We start from the raw sequence: 19,484 nt of genomic DNA, 5'->3' as shown, positions 1-19,484 counted from the left end.
CAGTGTGGATGAAGAAGAGTCAAGTAGGTCAAGAGTGACCGGATACTTGACTGGGAAGTCCTAACTGGAAGGTTAGGTAGATGGAAAGTCCTAGTGAGTGAAGCTAGGCAGAAGGAAATCCTGGTGAGTGAAGCCAGGTGAAAGTCCTAGTGAGTGAAGCTAGGCAGAAGGAAATCTTGGTGAGTGAAGCCAGGTGAAAGTCCTGATGAGTGAAGCCAGACAAGGGAAAATCCAGATGGGTCAGGGTTGACCAGACATCTGGTGGAAGTTCAAGTAGGTCAAGGGAGTGACCGGATACTTGACACGAAGAGAAAAGTCGAAGTGGGTCAAAGGGATTGATCGGACACTTGGTGGGGAGTCCTGGCAGGTCAAGGGAGTGACCAGATATTAGGCATGATGTACCAACAGCTCAAGGTTGACCGGATGTTGGTTAGAGAGGCTTGGGACTTGGTTTGGGCAAAAACCAAGAGCTGGATCGATCAGTGGATCGATCCACGAGCTAGATCGATCAATGGATCGATCCATGCCTTTCCCAGTGAACAGAGAGCCTCTGGATCGATCAGTGGATCGATCCAGAGGTCCCAATCGATCAGTGGATCGATTGGGACACTGCTGCTTCGCGCGATAAGCGCTGGATCAATCCGTAGTTCGATCCAGGCGTTCTTCTAGAGCACAGAGGCGCTCTGGATCGATCCGTGGATTGATCCAAGGCCTCCCCAATCGATTGGGAGTTTTCAAATCGATCGGGCTCCGACCGTTGCGTCGTATTTGAGCTGTAGGCGGGCGTCTCCTTCAGCAGTTCTCCACTGTTTCATCTCAGATCTCTCACCAACTTCTCCACAGCGTTCTCAAAGCTCAGATCGCCAGTTCTTGAAGGATCTTGGAGGTTTTCCAAGTCAAGAGGCGGATCAAAGTCAAGAAGAGAAGCTAGGGTTAGGGTTTTCTGTACTCATTGTAAGCTTTGCGCTTATATTTTGTTTCCCTTTCCTTTCTTCCTGTATTGAGAGTCTTGTAGGGTTTCTCCACCTTCGGTAGTTACCGAAAAGGAGTGTTTCATAGTGGAGGTGTATGTGTGTGCGTGGATCCTTGGACTAGTCACCTCTTGTGAGGTGGATACCAAGTAAAATCCCAAGTGTTAGCGTTGTATGTTTTTGTTTCTTATATTTCCGCTGCACATCTTTGAAGAAACAAGCAACGCCGAGCACCTAGCACGCGAAGAGCTATTCACCCCCCCTCTAGCTACTTTTCGGTCCTAACAAACGTATCTCCGGAAATATCGAGCCAAACAAAGGAAGTTGCGAGCCTCTTCTATAGACTCCGTCTACTTCCAACGGTAATAACCTCGATCTCCTGTGGAACCACGTTATACTCCTACTGGTGACCGTGTGTCTCCAATATCTCACAGAAGACAATCAAAATATGCACTACTAATCTTCACATCTAGACGTTTCCATCGAAACATCTCTAGAACTATGCAAAGATGATGTGCGTGATACACCTCAGATCAGGAATAAAACACCACGTCGTCAATAACGATAATGAATTCTGATCCAATATCCTAGGGATACCCAAATCATCTAGTCCATGAAAACATCTAAGGCTCTGCAAGCCCTAATGGTAAAACCAATACACATAATGTCCGTATCACAGACATTCCCAATCCATAAGATCCTCGACAATAAACAAATCTGATCACCAACAATATAAATCACCAAAGAATAAATCCTCCAGTGTGAGAGCAACGCTCCATCACACGAAATACCACATATGTGGGAGCAACGCTCTACCACAAACAATCCGTAATAGGTGGGAGTAACGCCCCACCACAACAATCCAAAATATGTAAGAGCAACTCTCTATCACAAACCAACTATAGTATGTGGGAGCGCCGCTCCACCACAAACGATCCATAAGCATCCAAGGCACCTTACTATCCAACTAGAGGCTGCACGAGATCACTCAACCACATATCACTGTGCGCAGCCAAAGGTATAACAATCCAGCAATCACATCAACTCATCGTCAAATCTATCAACATCATAGTGAGTCACCCACTGATAAGAATAAGGGCTGACAGGGTAATCCAACAAATGACATAATGCAGACACTCCACATCCTGCATTCAACATAAGTAGAATCATCATGCTACTACCAACAATACACCTGGCACACTTGCTCACACAACATATGTAATGATCGACATAATCCTCCAATTTGTACACACCACACATACTCACAACATAGGTATGATTCATCGTGATACCTCCAACAATACATACCGAACCCGTGTGCATATATAAACATAGGTATAATCAACAATGCACCTCAACAACACTCACATGACATATATACACCTATGCTAAGAGTATAATCAACGTAATACTTCCAACAAATCATAATCGACACGAGTATACTCTCAGAACAATCATATAATAAACAAGATACCTCAAATGTTACACCGAACGCATCTGCACATATCACAACTCAGATTAAATCGACAAAATACATCCAATAAAACACTCAAACATATGTGCACATTCCACAACATAGTTTTTTTTTAATTGACAAATACCTCCAATAAACAATCAGACATGAACGCCTAACCACTCGGGTATAATCTACTAGAAACCCATAATAATCATATGTATAAATGTGTACGACCCAAAAGACAGTCAGAATTCAAGAACATCAAGACACTCTCATTTTTATCTTCAAAAATATCAGCCCACATAATATCAGATGAATCAGTCTCTACTCCCCATGAGAGCAAGTTAACATTGAAAACATCAAATCATTATTTATCCACATAGTCCAATATCAGAGGAAGCAAATATCAATTTTTATCATCCTGTTAACTAACCACAACTAACCAGATTTTATTAAAATCTCATAGGCACACTCAACCGTAAACTCTCTAGCACCCGATTATAATCTGATCACCGACTATAATCATCCAACCTGTGAATATCATACATAACACTCACTATTTCACCATCAACGACAACCCAAATAATAGATCATCAAAATAGTTATTCACTAATAGATCATCAAAACAAATATCTAGTAATAGATCATCAGACAACCACATAACATTTACTCTCATAAATCATTAGAAATCAACATATCACAATATCTGATCTCACAATATCCCACAACCTCAAACCATTCTCAACCATGATCAAACATGATAACTCCCCAATGACCAATTTTCATCGTATTGGGTACCTTAATATCCAAAAGATATGAGTATAAAAACTCTACTGGCTAAGTCAACAGGAATATGTAGGTATCATCCATTAGCCAGCTAACAATAGCAGAGGCTGGTATGTGCCTCCATCTCCTACTAGTAGTAACAGAAGCTAAAACTACTGATGATATGATATGAAAAATCACCAGAGACTATATTCATTAATCTCTAATAAGGTCAACCATGCTCAATGGTTATCCCATCACATGTAATATGTGTTATAATAACCAGACAGGTACTAAAGATAAAGTGCTAATACATGTCATAACTATCAAATTAAACATCATACCTATATGTCGTCTGGAGATGTTCCGTCGCTGTCCAGTCCCCAACTTCTGACCTCAAAATTCCGAACATGAAGATCACCGAAAATCCATATAAATCCGAAACGAAAGTCCAAAACATATACGTAATGGAAAATCCGCGCAACCAAAATAACTACCCAGTTTGACTCGCAAACTTGGGCTAGCACAATATATCCAGAATACTAAAAGCAGCTATCACACCCTGTTCTGATACCAATAAATTGATATCAGATAAATCTTGGAAATCCAACACACGAAAATCAAACAAGTATCGCTAAACTTTGGCGCTCTGATACCAAATACCAAATAAATTGGTATCAGATTATCTCAAATATCCAAAATACGAAAACAAAGGATCGTAAAACTTGGCTCTGATACCACTAAATTGTCACGCCCCGGAGGAGTCCCTGTCCGAAGAAATTTCGACAGCATCTCCCCTGTACGACGGACAATCTGAAACTTTCTACATCTCCATATACCTCAGCCACATGCGGCTGGAACAATAACAGAAATAAACAAACATATATATAACCATCGCACGCAGTTAATAATAAACACACTGTAACAATGAACATATGACTCAAAAATAACCCTACTCAACTACACTCGTAAATCTCAAATCCGACGATAAGATCAACTTACCTCTTCTGCCGTCCAGGAAGGCATGTAGTAGAACAAATCCAAACCATACAAAAATCATCGATCATAAGAATCCATACAATATCCAAATCCTCAAATAGAATAAGTTTAACACAGTCTAAATAAGAAACCAAAAGATAAATACAGCTTGTGGTCTGCAGGGGACTAGCAACTGGAACTCTCTCCTGACAGCATCAACCTGAAAATAACAACAATGGAGGCGGGGTGTGTCCAACACTCAGCAGGTACAACTGATATACAAAGTAGGGAAATAACACCTATCACTAATCATGCATACAGTCTCCTCATGTAATAAAGGTAAATGAAAACTGAAGTAAACAGGAGAATACTGTACTAACCAGGACCTGGGTATAAGGACAAACAATCCGAGTGATAGGGAAATCCTATATGCATGTCAAACATAGGTATCCAAACAATATGCAGCATATAAATGCAACAAACACAAACACAAACAATAAATGCATCATGCATATGATGCCAATGATGCGTCCTGGTCACCCCTGACGCCAGTCGATCATCCCACACCCAATAGTGAGGCCGAGTGGGTAGGGCTGTGACAACCGTGCACTCTGTCGTCACTGCTCCTGATGAGTGACCGAGTGGACGGGATGCTGTCGGAGTACACCTATCCTCCTACCCCAAATCATAAATGGGGGAGCACAATGCTCTCAACTCCCGGTACACGATGACGGGGAGGAATCCCTGCCGGATAACACGTTGTGTCACACTACCTATGAGCGGACCAACGATGCCTAACAGAGTCCCTGCTGCAACACACTCTGCCTGAATCGACCACTAACCCATGAGTGGTGGTGTGTGCAGATCCATGTAACTGGCGATGTGCTCAACAATAATGGAGCGGACTATCGCACAACATGCAATCATGCAAATGGTGCATGGCACTAACCACAAAATATCCAGACCGAATCCATGTATATATCAAAGTGCACCATAGGTCAACGAATCAAATCAAATCAAAGGTACACAGAAGGTAAAAAACCTAGGTCCTGAACATGGTAAAGTATGGTATATCACTACCCCTATAAACATGTATAAGCAGGTAAAGTATACATGAGATGCAAAACAAGCAATAAATCAATCATATAACAGGTATTGGGTAGTGACTAACCGAAACAAATAAGGAACATAATTAATGCAACTTGTTAAATTCACTACTATGTATATCAAATGACATAAGTCAAAAGTACCCACCTCCGATAGAAAAATCCAATCCAATCTGGTCCAAATCTGACGTTGAGATACACGTCTCGCGTCAAAATCCTGTAATATCACACATATACGGATTTAGTTAATTCCCTTATATATTTAATTAGCTGACCAACCATTAATCCAAAACCAACTAGGTTTAACCTAACCCATTTCACAATTACAATGGATTAGGTATCCCCAATTATCTACAATCAAATTGTATCAGATAAATACATGAACTAATACCTAACCATCCAAATTTTCTACAGCATGTATCACGATCTAAAATAATCAAATTACACTATGATCTACAACTAAGACCAAAAACCAGTACCTTACCTCAAGTTCCACCATTGCTGTTGCTGCTGGCACAAGGCTACTGGATAAGGTTACTGCTGGAAGTCAAGAAAAGTCCACGGAATAACTCTTTCCGGCTGAAATCTTCACTAAACAGAACATGAGGAGATCAAGAATCTAACTAAATATAGTATCAGATCCCAAATTCAATCCAGCACTCCCTTACCTACAAGATCGTCGGAGATCAAAGAGTAAGACAAATAATGATCGGCCACTAATACTAGGGCACAGAGGAAATGGCACGGATGGTCTGCTCGGTGTCCCTGTCGGCTACACCTTGGCTGGCGTCGATGACCTGGTGGATCCAATCTAGGCACGGGAGAGGGCAGATCAAGATAGACTGGTGAGGAAATGCTCTGCCGTGATGCGTCTGTGCGGAGGTGACCGAGGAAAAGAGGGGAAAATGGGTGGCACCGTCGGGTGGAGAACGAAGGTGAAATCCGGCAACAAGGTGGCGATCGGCGTCGGCGGCTGTGAACCCAATACTAGGGCACACAGCTGGAGGCTAGGGCTCGGGGTGGCCAACGCTAGGCCTCGGTCGTCGGCTGTGGCGGCGCTGCCACTCAGCGGAAATGGTGGAGCAATATGGCTAGGGCAGAGGAGGAGAGGGGTTCGGCTCGGGAGAGAAGAGAAAGAAGAGATGAAGAACCGCCTTGAGCGGTTAGGGCAGAAGGTTTGCGCAGGGAAGAAGGCTCGGGTGTGCAGGGGTTTTCGGCGAGGAAGAGAGGAAGTAAAGAAAAAAAAAAAGAAAAGGGAAAATAAATAAAGAAAAGGAATTAAGAAATTCAACTTTTCTTCATTTAAATGGGGTAGCCTAAACAGGCTTTTTCGGACCCCGTTATTATCCCCGTCAACTCATCCGTACGAGCTCTGAAAAATCCCCGAAAAATTTTCAAAAATTCCGGAAAATTCCCTTATTAATATTCGCCTATTTATGGTATTTTACAAGAAATATATCATGCTAACTATGCTCCTTTCAGGGCCTAAGTAGCATGGAAACGATATAGATGTTTATCTGGAGGTGCTAGTTGAAGATTTGCAACGTTTGTGGGAAGGAGTTGATGGAGTCTATGATGCTTATCGAAGGCAGTTCTTGACTCTTAATGCAGTCTTATTATGGACCATCAATGACTTTCCTACCTATGGTAACCTTAGTGGATGTACTACACATGGTTATTATGCATGTCCAGTATGCGGAGAAGATACTTATGCAAAGCACTTGGAAAATGGGAAGAAAATGTCATTTGCTCTCCATAGATGATTCCTATCACGATTTCATCCCTATTGTAGGCAAATGAAGGAGTTTAATGGCATGGAAGAACTTGGAGAAGCAACTAGACCATTATCTGGGATTAAGTTGTTTGACAAACTTTCTGACATAAGGTGTGAGTTTGTAAGAATCTAAGTTTCAGAGGGGAAAAAAGGAATGCAAATCCTAATAAGTTGGGAGTCAATATAGATGAAAAAGATTTAGAAGCAACAAATTTCAGAAAATGTTGGAAGAAAAAATCAGTCTTTTTTAATATTCCTTACTGGAAACACCTGCATGCTAGGCATTGTCTCGATGTTATGCACATCAAGAAAAATGTCTTCGAATCCCCTATTAATACTTTGATGAATGTTAAAGGAAAAATCAAGGATAATGTGGCAGCAAGGTTGGGCATGGTTCTCATGGGAATTAGGCCTGAATTAACACCTATAGTTGGGGAGAAGAGAACATATCTTCCTCTTGCTGCGTGCTCTTTCACAAAAAAAAAAAAGTTACAAGTGTGCAAGTCATTAATGGATATAAAAGTTTCGGAAGGTTTCTCTTCAAACATGAACAATAATGTGTGCATGGATCAGCTGAAGTTGACTTGCTTGAAATCCCATGATTGTCATGTTTTAATGCAGCATTTCTTGCCAATAATCATACGTGATGCGCTGCCAAAACATGTTAGATAAGCTACAATCTGACTTGGTTGTTACACTCTGCTTATTGGAGCAATATTTTCCCCCATCTTTCTTTGATAACATGCTTCACTTAACAATCCATCATGTTTGAGAAGTCCGATTATGTGGACCAGTTTACTTCAGATGGATGTATCCATTTGAAAGATGCATGAAGGTGTTTAAGAGTTATGTAGGTAGTCGAAAACATCCTGAAAGTTGCATTGTTCAGAGATATTTAGCAGAAGAAGCAATTGAGTTTTGTTTAGAATACATTAATGACGTTGTTCCTATGGGGGCCCCTCAATCAATTCAAGACCCAAAAGCAAATGTTTCTGGCTTCCAAGCATGCAACACACCAATTATAGTGCAACAAGTTGATCCGCAACAAGCACACTTGACTGTACTAGAAAATATGGAAGAAGAAGTATCTCCCTATATAATGTAAGTGAATTGTATTATTTATAATTCTGCATACGTAATAGAGATTATCTACTCTCAAACAAATTTATATATTAATACTTTTACAATGAACATAAAACTTTCTTGAAATCAATATTTCCCAAAAAAGAGCAAGATGAAAGGTGGATACATGATGCTCACAACAAGAGGTTTATTGACTGGTTTCATGCAAAGGTGGATATTAGATTCATCAATTTTTTACTGTCATTTGTGGTGAATAATTTGTAACTTCTGTTTTTAATCACCATAATCAATTTGAATACATGCCAGGTGGCTGCTGAAATTGACAGTTGCAATGGTGGACCGATATCAACATTAACATGGTTGACCCATGGACCACGTGTACAAATCCTTAAGTATAATAGTTATGTGATAAATAGAAATTTATACCAAACAAAGGCGCGAGATAATGACAGAGTTTGCCAAAATAGTGGAGTTTCTTTAGTTGCCAACACCATGCTTGTCTGTAGTGCTAAAGATAAGAATCCCTTGCTAGCTAATGTGTCTTTCTATGGGGTGATTGAAGAAATATGGGAATTAGACTATCATCAATTTCATGTTCCTCTTTTGAAGTGTGCATGGGTTGCAAGTGATAAAGGAATAATCAACAACGATGAATGTGGCTTCACCTTGGTCAATTTGAATAAACGAGGACACAAAAATGATGAATTTGTGCTTGCAAGTGAAGTCAACCAAGTCCTTTATATTGATGACCCATTAAAAAAGGGGTGGTTAATTGTGCTCCCAATTCCAAATAGGTGTTATGTGGGAGATGATGATGATTGGAGCAGTATTCCTGACTCTCGACCAATTGATGATGTTGATACTCATTGCATTCCTGCTCATGAAAGATACTTTAGATCAGAAGTTGAGGGTGTCTGGGTCACAAAAATGGAAAAAAATGATGTTTTGCATTTTTATGCCATGTTTATGTTTTGAATAATGGGTGTTTTATGGGCGTTATAAAATTATGTTAAGTAATTTTATGTCATGTTTATTCTTGTGTTGTTATTTATTTATATTTGTGTTATTATAATTATATATGTCACATTTATGTTACTTCTATTGTAAATATTTATGTTATTGTATAGATTTTAATATTGGTTTTATTTATGTTCTTATGCAGACAATACTCAATGGGTCGTAAAAAACAGGGAGTAGTAGTTGAAAAGATACATGGAGTAGCTGATGTGGAGCTACATGAAGTAGCCGATGCAGAGTTACATAGAGTTACTGATGGAGAAGAACATTCTGTAGATGTTTAGAAAAACAATCGAGGGCCTACATCAATGTGTAAACTCACTACGGCTGCAAGATGGGGAAAGAAAGCAAAGATTGATTATGATGACATGGTGCGACCATCATACAATGCAAATGGAAAGACATTACAATCGTACATCGGCTCTATTGCTAGAACCATGGTGCCAATCAACATAAAGTCTTGGCCTATTGTTCTAGAAAATATAAAACAAAAATTGTGGGAAGAGATCTCGGTACGATTAATATATACATACAATCCCAACTCAAGTTAGCTTTCCAACTCTAGCTTTGTTATCATTGCCTTCTTTAACCTATCCTTGTCATATTAGTTGTATAATTATCCACCTTGTATGTTGATTATTTTCTTATTTTTGTTCAACTTATCTATTAATAATGCCTGAGAATATTTTGTGTTGCAGAATGTGTTCGAATTAGCACCACAAAGTGAGGCTGCGGTGATGAATTCAGCATCTCAAAAGTGGCGAGATTTCAAAAACAAACTCACTAGTAGATTTGTTTGGCCAAATAAAGACAATCCTGAAAAATTGAGTTTTCCACCGGGTCAATATCAAATCTCAAAAGCAGTTTGGAAAGCATTTGTAGATGAGAGACTTCATCCATCAAGGGAGGTATGCCATATGAATATTGTCATGTTTCCTTTTATGTTGATCTTAAACATAAAGAGTAGAACGAATAGAAAAGTCTATATAGCAGTTCCTTTATGATAATATACCTATCCATAAGTTTGTGAATTTGACTATGACCAGACTCATTCAACATTCTAATTTCCATAGATGGGATATTAGAAGAAGTAGGTTTATGATGAGCCTTTTCTTATCAGTATATTCACCACCTTTACATCTGATGCCTTATTGATTGTAGGCTCTGTAGAAATGAAGTTGACTTTGAAATGCCTTGTAGCCAAAGCATATTGATAGAGCCCAAAAGTCAATTCCTTTGTTTTCATTTCCTTTGAACTATTTTGATAGAGCCCAGTGTTGGATCGAGAAACGCTAGAGGCGGGTGAATAGCACTCATGGCTTTCACACGTTTCTGATTCATAAATTGTTCGAGTTAAAGTAGCAGAAACTATAAAGAAAAGATAAACACAGAAGAGTACAAGATATTTACTTGGTTCGGAGTCTGTGGCGACTCTACTCCAAGGCCCGCGATTGTTGATCACATCCAGTGGGAAAAAACTATCATATCGAAAATCTTTTACAAGCAAGTACAATTAACAGTAAAAAGGGAATATACCAATGACAAGTGAAATGCCAGATTCAGAGTTTCGGGTCGTTGGCGTTAAGTTGTAGCTTCGTTGGAGCTTCTCGTAAGCAGCTGGATGTAAAAAGGTCGCTTAAGAATTGATGCCTTAACTTGCTGCTCGAGAGCTCCTTTTTATACACTGCCGGAGGCATCTCCAACAACATCCAAGGCGCCTCCAACAAGCCGAGTCAGCCGCGTGGATCAGAACGGACCTGGGCGCAACTCATCCACTTGAAGGCGCCTTCAAGCCAATCCAAGGCACCTCCAATCTCTGGTCCAAGGCGCCTCCAGGTCCATCCGAGGTACCTCCAGCACTGCCACGCAGACTTCAGCTTTTTGCACCTGAGGCGCCTCCAAGCTCCATGGAGGTGCCTCGAACACTGTTCATCTGAAGCTTAGCTTATTCCTCTTGTACCTGTAAGACATGTTAGTCCCAAACCAGCAACATACCCTGTAAGACAATGTTAGTACATAAATAATAGTATGAATATAGAGTGAGATAGTTATTGGATTGTTCAGGTCTGATCGGATCTCTGATTAGAAACCCTAGGTCGACCCGATGCCTACTGTTCCCTCTGCGAGAAACACATCCTCACCTACTCCCCTCAGGAGAGATTACCTGGTGCCAGTTCGGTCCTCCAAACCGACTGGACTTTCTGCCTAGGGTTACCACCCCCTAGGACCAAGGGTTATCACCCCCTAGGGTTTTCTCCACCTAGGGTTATCACCCCCTAAGATTTTTCTCCACCTAAGGTTACCACCCCCTAGGACCTAAGGTTCCCCCCCCCCCCCCCCCCCCCCCTTAGGATTTTCCTCCACCTAGGGTTACCACCCCTAGGACCTAAGGTTGCCACACCTTAGGGTTTTCTTCCACCTAGGGTTACCACCCCCTAGGACCTAAGGTTGCCACCCCTTAGGGTTTTCTTCCACCTAGGGTTACCACCCCCTAGGACCTAAGGTTACCCCCCCTCCCCCTTTAGGATTTTCACCTTGCCTAAACGCAGCTAGGACTTCCCTACAATCTCCATCAGATATGTTAGATCACAAATAAGCTTAACTTTGACTCCTTTGTCATTATCAAAATTTGGGTTCGATCGTCGGATGCTTCCCGCACCAACAATCTCCCTCTTTTTGATTATGACAACTGAAATTCAAAGTTAAGTAAAATAGATGCATAAACGATCTTCAAAGTTTAAGTAAGAAACATAAACAAGCTTAAGAAAATAAGCATAATTTAAGCTAAAACATACTTAAACTTTTAAGGCCCCCCCTTAATAAGAGAGCTCTTTTTAAATTTTGCGAATTGAATTTTGAATTTTCCTACTCTCCCCCTTTGCCATATATCAAAATAAACAAGGGAGTAAGAAGTAACAGTGATTAATTTCCTTAGGTTTTTTTTAACTTTTCAAAAAATGTTTAGAAAATATTATTGTAAGACTTTTATCTAAGTGAAACTTTTAATCTTGTAGAAATTAATATTCTTGATTAAGTTTTAAAAAAAAGACTTTAGCCAAGTAAAATTATTTTGACTTTGAAAAGTAACTCAGCTAAATTTGAAAAACTAGGTAGGCTTGTAAATTGCTTTAAAAGTTAAATTTAACGGCTTTGTTAAAAAAATATTTAGTTAAATTCTTAAAGCCTTTTTGAAAGACATTTTCTTTATTTCGAAAAGCTTTTTGAACAATATTAAGTTTAAAATTTAAAAAGCTTTTTTGAAAAACACTTAGCATAATTTTAAAAGTATCTAAAAGATATTTAGCTAAATTTTGAAAGAAGTTAAAAGATACTTAGTCTTAAAAGCTTTTTTGCAAAAAGAATTGAATTTTGAAAATACTTAGCTAAAGAGGCTTTAAAATATTTAGTTAAATTTGGAAGCCTTGTAAATAATGTTAATCAATTTTTGGAAAAGCTAGAAAAAAACTTAGCTGAATTTAACAATCCTTTTGAGAGATATCTAGTTAAGATTTAGGTTAATTAAAACATATTTGGTAAAGTAATTTGAAAATTTGGATTTTGAAAAGGCTTCGAAAAAAAGGCTTTTGAAAAAGAATAAGCTTGTAAAGTTGCTAATGTTGGATCGAGACCGTGCTAGAGGGGGGGTGAATATCGCTCGCGGCTAAATTGTACGTTTATCGGAATCGTGAAACTATCGGAGTTAAAACACGCAGCGGAAAGTAAACAAACACACAGAAAGACAAGCTATTTACTTCGTTCGGAGCCTAAGGCGACTCCTACTCAAAGGCCCGCGATCCTTAATCGCTTCCGATGGGAAACAACAATAAGCTCGATAAGAATTACAAATTACAACGAAAGTATTAAAATAACTTTGTACCGACAACTTAAGAAAGAAGAAATGGAGCTCCGGGTCGTCGGAATGTTGCAGCAGCACTTCGGAATGACTTTGTTAGCAGCATGTTGAAGACAGAAAGCCTGGAACTTGATGATTTGAAGTGCTGGTCGAAACCCCCTTATAAAGGGTGTTAAAGGCGCCTTGAAGGTTGTTCAAGGCGCCTCCATGCTGCCGAGTCTTCCGCGTGGATCAAATCTGATCTGGTCGAACTTCATCCCTTTGAGGCGCCTTATACCCTGCTCAAGGCGCCTTCCAAGGCGCCTTATACCCTCATGAAGGCACCTCCAATGAAGCTTCACAGCCAGGTCAGCTTTTGCACCCGAGGCGCCTCCAATCTCCATGGAGGCGCCTCGGACACTGTTCATCCGAGGCAAATCTTCGTTATTTTGTACCTGCAAGACATGTTAGTCCCAAAAAACATCCTGCAACACAAGGTTAGCACAAAATAACATTATGAATAATAAAGAATATTATGACAGTCTTCGGACTATTCGGGTCTGACTTCAGATTTCCAACCGGAAACCCTAGGTCGACTCGATGCCAACTATTCCCTCTACGGGGAACGCGTCCTCACCTACTCCACTCAGGAGATTTACCTATTGCTAGTTGATCCTCCAGATCGACTGGACTTTTGCTCAGCACTCGATGCTTCCAGACTTTCTGCTGGACATCCGCTTCCCGGCTAGTCCAGTCTTTCACCTGGTTCGCGACACCAGGACTTTCCACCTAGGGTTACCACCCTCTAGGACTTTTGCCTGAAGACATCGACCAACCAAGACTTTCCGCATAGAGTTACCACCCCCTATGACCTAGGGTTACCACCCCTTAGGGTTTTTTTCCCTTTGCCTAACCGCAGATAGGACTTTCCTGAAATCCTCAAGTAGACTTGTTAGAATACAAAACACCTTAACTTTGAATCCTTTGCCATTATCAAAACACAAGTTCGATCGTCGGATGCTTCCCGCACCAACAATCTCCCCCTTTTTGATTATGGCAACTCAAATTCAAAGTTAAGTAAACAAACGAATAGATAAACATTTTTAACACAGGCAAATCTGCTAAGTATAGATGAACAAAATGACCAAAGAAAATTTGCTAAAGTAACCTATATGCTCCCCCTTAACTTTTGCTCCCCCTTTTATATTAATTTGAATTTTACATTTACATTTTTGCTACTCTCCCCCTTTGCCATATATCAAAAATGGGCAATAATAGACATTTGAATAACTAGATTTTAAATGTAAAACATTATAAAACTGTTGGGGAGTGTATCTCTTTGATAGATTTTAAAAGTTAGTGATTATATCTTTCTTACTTAGGAGAAAAATTGTTTGTTAATCTTTGAAGGTACTGAGTTATGTTTTGAAAGATTGTACAGGAATTTACTAAGTTCAACAGGTTAGCTAAGTTCAACAGGGTTTGAAAGTTAAGATTGGAACTTAGCTTAAGTTTAAATAATATTAAGTTTTAGGACAAGGTTATTCATTCAAATTCAGTTGGTCCTTAAGTCCAAGCATGAGTCATGTTCACTAGATTGATTTACTAGGTATCAGAGCCCTAAAGATCAAAACATTCTTAACTAGAAAATTGAGTATCCTTTACCAACTGTCTAACTTTTAGTTACTTGCTGATTGCCTACAGGACAATAGCTTTCACTTGGTTAGTCAAGTTAAGTTACTTTGGTCCAGATAGACTTGACTAGAGCTGGAAGACTTAACTTGATTAATGTATATTGCGTATTTAACGCCCAGACTCATATTGATGCACAGATATAAGCATTCTTGAGTCCAGGCTATACCCTATGCATCTCACGCCGTTCTATGTTTTTCAATCACAATCAAGGTATACCTAGGTGCTTGTGAGATGCTCTGGCTTAATTCTAGGGGAACATGATTTCTAAGGGGAAAGCCTAGGCTAATTTCGTATTAAAGAAATCTAGGAAATTGGGATTTTTGAAATTTTATTTTTCCTAGAATTTGAAAAAAAACATTAATAGAAACAAGATAAGACACCTACTCTCAAATAAAACACATAAGTACTCAATAACATGTCCAAACAGTCTAATAGATCTAGGATACAAGTCAAAAAGATGAGTAAGAGAGGCAGATCCAAGAAGTGAATGACATAGCCCAAATATCTAAGAAACAGAATCAAGCCGGTGGGTCGTTAGGAGGATCGGCTAGAGGCTGCTCGGGTGGTGGCTGAGGCTATCCCTGACGCCGAAGCTCGCCTCGGAGAGATGTGAAACTAGCAACCATCTTGGATCGCATAGATCGAAGAAAGCGATGGCTATCTAGCACAGCCCGTCGCGTCTGAGTGGTCTGGACCTCGAGGCGAGTGAGTCTGTGCTCGACAGAGAGTGGTGCTGAAGATGAAGGCCCGGCTGAAGTGGAGGGTCCGGCAGAGGTGGAAGGATCTGTGAAAAGGTCCTCTGCCAGGAAATCGGGCCACTCCTTATCTGCATCTGGTGCGTCATCGGCCTCTGGAGCACCAGGGGCAGCAGCTGGTGGTGGTTGGCCCTTCCAGGCCAGAATCCCCTCGGCAGTGACCTCTGCCCCTGCTAAACTAAGGCTACGCTGACCGACCTCATCATAAATGGTAAGCGGGATGAGTACCCCTCTAGTGATGTCTATCCTAGAGCTGGAGAATATCTGGGTTAGGATATGACAATAAGGCATATGAACCACTCCAGATGTAACTGTGCTGGATGCAAGGATAATGTTATGAAACATATGGAGGGCTATGTCTATGTCAAGGCGCTGGGTGAGGGCGTACAAAAAGAACGAATGGGACGGTCGCATCTTCAAGACATCTCGAGATGATAAGGGTAGTATACAAGCTGTCAGGACTGTGTATATAGCATAATCCTGAACTCGAAGAAGAGTGGATCTGTACTCTGTCACGCCCAAGGGTCTCTCCTCCCCAAAGAAATGCAAGTAGATGTCGTCTAATGTAATGTTTGAATAGGGATCACCAAAGGGTAGGGTCCTACTCGGGTAACATAAGAATGTACACTCAGACTCCCTAAGCTCTAGGCTGGTGCGAAGTAGGGAGGGTGTAAGCTGAAGATCAGTACCACCAACTCTGGTGGAATAAGTTCTATCATCAACCTTTTCAAGGTTGTGATAGAACTGGGCACACAGATCTTGGTTGACTGTAGTGGTACAGTCAACCAGTTTATCTAGATGATAGTGATTTATCATCTCGATAGTGGGTTGACAAAATTGGGACAAAAATTCTCGACCAATATATCTAGGTTTAATTGACTCAAAAGTAAACCTAGAGAAATCTATCCTATGCTGTTCCGAGGGCAATCTCGGGTCCGTGGAAGGGGCCCTAGCTGGTGTGGTATCCACAATACGACGCTTCCTATTGTTGACATTATACAAGAAAAATTTGCAAAACTATAAAAGAATGTAGGAAATAAACGATTGTAGGAGGGTTTAGATTATACCTAGGAGGCATAGCTTAGGAATTAAAGGGAAGGAAATAGGTAGAAGGCACCTTGGTTGGGAAGAATCCGAAGAAATCGGCTGCGGCAGAGCACGAACAGAAACAAAAAAATGCTTCTGTTCGTGACAAAAAGAAAGGTTTAAGGCGCCTTAAGGTCTCTTTAGGGCGCCTTTGGAGGCGCCTTAAGGGATCCTTAAGGCACCTTAAGTGGGCAGCGGGAAATTTCCCGTCGCTGCTTGAGGGCGCCTCCTCTTTGATGGAGGCGCCTTCATATGCTACGTGTCAAATTTTTTTTTTTTTAATTTTTTTAATTTTATTTAATGGATTTTAAAGATAGCTTTGAAGTAATTTAGCAACACTTAATCCTATGATTATTGAGTTTTAAATTTAAGTTTTTAAAATAATTTTGAAATTTAAGTTTTTGTAATTTAAGTTTTTAAAATAATTTTGAAATTTAAGTTTATGAAATAATTTTGAAATTTAAGTTTTTAAAATAATTTTGAAATAAAAGTTTTTAAAATAATTTTGAAATTTAAGTTTAAAAAAATTTTGAAATAAAAGTTTTTTAAATAATTTTGAAATTTAAGTTTTTAAAATAATTTTGAAATTTAAGTTTTTAAAATAATTTTGAAATTTAAGTTTTTAAAATAATTTTGAAATTTAAGTTTTTTAAAATAATTTTGAAATTTAAGTTTTTAAAATAATTTTGAAATTTAAGTTTTTAAAATAATTTTGAAATTTAAGTTTTTTTAAATAATTTTGAAATTTAAGTTTTTAAAATAATTTTGAAATTTTAGTTTAAAATAATTTTGAAATTTTAGTTTAAAATAATTTTGAAATAAAAGTTTTTAAAATAATTTTGAAATTTAAGTTTTTAAAATAATTTTGAAATTTAAGTTTTCAAAATAATTTTGAAATTTAAGTTTTTAAAATAATTTTGAAATTTAAGTTTTTAAAATAATTTTAAAATTTAAGTTTTTAAAATAATTTTGAAATTAGTTTTTAAAATAATTTTGAAATTTAAGTTTTTAAAATAATTTTGAAATTTAAATTTAAGTTTTTAAAATAATTTTGAAATTAAGGTCAAGTCGATTTTCATAATTTAATTTCTTAGTCATCTCACCCGATCTAAATTGTTAATCAGGGAATCCTATAATTGTTGTGAGATGAATTATTGTTGAATTTAAGGGTCTGGTTTAACTTTGTGTTAGATTCAGATTTAGCTTTGGGTTCAACAAGTAAGCATTCTTTGGATAAACTTCTGGGCTATGGTGAGTCACAAGGAGCTCATTAAAGTAATCATGCCTTCGAGGTTTCCCAAATAGTCCTACCCATTGAACTTAATACTAATCATTGGTCTAATTAGTTAGGATCCATTTAAGGGTAGCTTCGGTCAGGTCCACTTGGCCAAATGCATGAGGTCGAAGCCATATCTTCCTAGACATGCGATGCCCAAGTTTCCCTAACGTACTATCATCCAAAAACTTCACTGGTACTGTGGTTCAAGTTAAACTCAGCCCGTTTTAATCTATCCTTAATTACCCTGCCGGGTAATCTACTGTTGTTTTACCCATTTTGGATAAATTAGGTTCAGTTACCCTGTCGGGTAGTTCAGTTGGAGGTGCCAGCTAGTTTAGATCCTCCATCTATTTGAAATTATAATTTATTTTTGAATTTTTAATTTAATTTCATATTTTGAATTTGTAATTTAAATTTTTTGATTTAATTTAGAATTTAGAATTTTGAATTTTAATTTCAATTTAAATTTTGAATTTTTAATTTAATTTTGAATTTTGAATTTTGAATTTTAACTTGAATTTTGAATTTCAAATTTTTAAGATCGTTTTTCTTTTAGCTCTCCCTGGATCATAGTCTCGATATGGTCTATCGAGGTAGTATATTTGATCCTTCGGAACCTAGTATTGGCCAAGTCCAACTTGATTGATCAATTTGGACTTGGGGACCCATGCTTGGACTGATTTACTACTTTGTTTGTTTATTAGGGATAAATAAGATTTATATTTCTTTTTACTTTTATATCCTAGCCCAGTTCTATTGTAGACGGCTCTTTGTGTCCCAAGAATTAGGTCCAGATTCTTGGAGCCCAAAGAAAACCGTTCTAAGGTATTTTTTAAGTCTTTTACCTGATTTTTCAAACTTGAATTTTCTTCCTCAAGTTGTTGAACTTGAGTTGAATCTTCAGTTTGAACTTGATCAGGTAAGTATTTTGAGTTAGATACTCCTTTAAGGATAACTACTTCCTTTAGAAGTGACTTTATTTTAAGGTTTGACTTGGCTAATTTACGAAGTAAATAATTGACTAAATTATTAAGCCTCGGAATACTTACAGCGGAGTCTGGCCCTTCGGAAATGGATGCGGATCCGTGGCTTTGCTCGGAGTCGGCCTCTGACTCACACTCGCTCTCAGATTCGATGATCTGGTCCCGGGCCATCAGTGCGAGTAAACTCGTTTGGTCGAATTCGTCATCGTCGTCCTCTGAAGAAAATTCATCCCAGGTTGCCTTCAGGGCCTTCTTTCTTCTTTGCTTCTTGTAACGCCCGCCCTTCCAGGTAACACTAAGGCCACCCCAGAGGGATGGACGTCACTAAAACATAGACATCAATTATACTAATGCATATGGATTAATGGCAGCGGAAGACGTATATAATTAATTGTTTTTTTTTCTTTTTCATAACATATACCATATGCATCTAGTTCTCTTAACATGGCATGTGAAGTCAAACGTACCAACATAACATGAGTAGGATATCATACTAGCTGAACATTATCATAAGCATAGGTCCAACATTGTTCACATGCATAACTTAGATAATTCAAAAACTTAAATAGATCTATCCACCAGCACTTCCACACACATCTTCATTGCCTTTCCTGCTCTTCTCCCCTTAAACAATCCATTCCTTGCCTTTATCTGCAGTACAAGGAAAACGTGTAGCTATAAGCCAAAGGCTTAGTGAGATCCTT

The sequence above is a fragment of the Zingiber officinale genome, chromosome 11A (genome assembly GCF_018446385.1).
Source record: "Zingiber officinale cultivar Zhangliang chromosome 11A, Zo_v1.1, whole genome shotgun sequence".
NCBI classification, from domain to species: domain Eukaryota; kingdom Viridiplantae; phylum Streptophyta; class Magnoliopsida; order Zingiberales; family Zingiberaceae; genus Zingiber; species Zingiber officinale.
This window is presented reverse-complemented; position numbering follows the sequence as displayed.